The 2449-nt window shown below is 42.8% G+C and overlaps 1 pseudogene; it reads left to right on the top strand.

Annotated features, from left to right (window-relative positions):
* The first annotated feature begins 264 nt into the window (after positions 1–264).
* Positions 265–2218, top strand: LOC123464646 (annotated as a pseudogene).
* The last annotated feature ends 231 nt before the right edge of the window (positions 2219–2449 follow it).

Raw genomic sequence — 2449 nt, 5'->3', positions numbered from 1 at the left:
TTCTTTGCTTTCCAAAAATACATATGAAGTTTAAGTGTAGTGTTGATTGTATTAATGAATACATTTTAGGTTCCATTTCTTTTTTCTTAAAAAATATTTATTTATTTATTTATTTGGCTGCACTGGGTCTTAGTGACAACCTGTGGGATCTTTTTGATTGTGGCACAAGGGATCTAGTTCCCTGACCAGGGATTGAACTGGAGCCCCTTGCATTGGGAGCACAGTCTTAGCCATTGGACCACCAGGGACCACCATTTCTAATTTTTAACAATTGGATGACTGTAAGCTGTTATGATTCTCTCCCCATCCCCAATTCAGTATATTTGTTTTTTCACTTATTTATAGCCTTCAAATTATTTCTTTGTTTCTTTCCCCTGTGGTTTGTGGCTGTCACACAAAAAACTTATCAGGTGAAAATGATCTGAAGAAAAACTCAGCTCAGAAGAGTGATAGCTGTAGACTGTTGGAATCTTAACTTTTGCAGAGCATGCTTGTCCTGGATCTTTTTTGTGTTGTTTTGGCTGTTGTAATATGCCCATCATTCATTGTTGACTTTTAAGTCTTGTTCCTTGAAACTCACCTGGTTGTGGGACACTTATTTTTGAGGTGGTGATGTCTTGGGAGACAAACGTGGAGTGTCAGCAGCCCCACGGCAGCGCCTCCCCACAGTCCCAAGGCGGTTTCTCACAGTCTCAAGGTCCCTCCTTGCAGCCGCACAGCTCCTCTTCGCAGTTCCAGGGCACGTCCAGCCAGTCCTCTCACTCCAGCTCTGGCATGCTGAGCTCCTTAGACACAGTGTCTGCACAGGAACTCTATTCTATTCCGGAGGACCAAGAACCCGAGGAGCCTGTCCCTGGCCCTTGGGCTTGATGATGGACCCTTCAAGATGGATTCTCCAATCTTGATTGTATTAATGACAGCTACTGGTTTGGGAGGGATAGAAACTGAATACTGCTTCGATGAGCCCCTGCTGAAAAGCACTGATAAAATACTGTACATCCAGCAAGAAGCACTTTCGGATCTTCAGAGAAATGGGTCCTAAAAACTCTTACATCACATACATAGAAGATCACAGTGGGAATGGAACCTTTGTAAATAGAGAGCTTGTAGGGAAAGGAAGACGCCTTCCTTTGAGTAACAATTCTGAAATTGCACTTTCAGTATGGAGTAATAAAGTTTTTGTATTTTTTGATCTGACTGTAGACGATCAGTCAGTGTATCCTAAGGAATTAAGAGACGAATACATCATGTTAAAAACTCTCGGAAGTGGTGCCTGTGGTAAGGTGAAGCTAGCTTTCGAGAGGAAGCCATGTAAGAAAGTGGCCATAAAGATCATTAGCAAGAGGAAGTTTGCTATCGGCTCTGAGAGAGAGGAAGATCCGGCACACAATGTTGAAACAGAATTAGAAATTTTGAAGAAACTAAATCATCCTTGTATCATCAAGATTAAAGACTTTTTTGATGCCAAAGATTATTATATTGTTTGGGAATTGATGGAAGGAGGAGAGCTGTTTGACAGGGTGGTGGGGCATAAGCGCCTGAAAGAAGCCACATGCAAGCTATATTTTTATCAGATGCTCCTGGCCATGCAGTACCTTCATGAACATGGCATTATATACATCGGGACTTAAAGCCAGAGAATGTTCTACTGTCATCTCCAAAAGAGGACTGCCTTATAAAGATTACTGATTTTGGGTAGTCCAAGATTTTGGGGGAGACCTCTCTGATGAGAACCTTATGTGGTACCCCCACCTACCTGGCTCCGGAGGTTCTTAATTCCTTTGGAATTGCTGGATATAACCGTGCTGTGGACTGCTGGAGTTTAGGAGTTATTCTTTTCATTTGCCTTAGTAGGTATTCACCTTTCTCTGAGTATAAGACTCAAGTGTCATTGAAGGATCAGATCACCAGTGGAAAATACAACTTCATTCCTGAAGTCTGGGCAGAGGTCTCAGAGAGGGCTCTGGATCTCATCAAGAAGTTGTTGATAGTGGGTCCAAAGGCGCGTTTTATGACAGAAGAGGCTTTAAGACACCCATGGCTTCAGGATGAGGACATGAAGAGAAAATTTAACAACTTGCTTTCTGAAGAAGATAAGTTGATGGCTCTGCCCCAGGTCCCTGCCCAGCCTTCCACAAGTCGAAAGCGGCTTCTTGAAGGGAAAGCAGAGAATGCCAACCCCACGAAGCGCCTGGCTGTATGCGTGGCTGTCTTGTGAACACTGGTGGACCACTAAAGAAGTGTACCTTCTTGAACCCCTCTGCTGCCATTTTCTTTAAATATGTTTTGTATAGTTTGTATTTCATTATGGGAACAGCTGCTTTTCCACAACCATTGATACACAATTCAAAATGTGATGGAACCTGGGCTTTGTGCTTCTGCGTGTTGATCAGCTCTTAGCTACATGCCTTTAGTCTGTATGTATTTGATATGTGTACTTCTGGTGCTT

The sequence above is a fragment of the Bubalus bubalis genome, chromosome 10 (genome assembly GCF_019923935.1).
Source record: "Bubalus bubalis isolate 160015118507 breed Murrah chromosome 10, NDDB_SH_1, whole genome shotgun sequence".
NCBI lineage: Eukaryota > Metazoa > Chordata > Mammalia > Artiodactyla > Bovidae > Bubalus > Bubalus bubalis.
The sequence above is the reverse complement of the archived record's forward strand: the minus strand, read 5'-3'. Positions and strand labels throughout refer to the sequence as shown.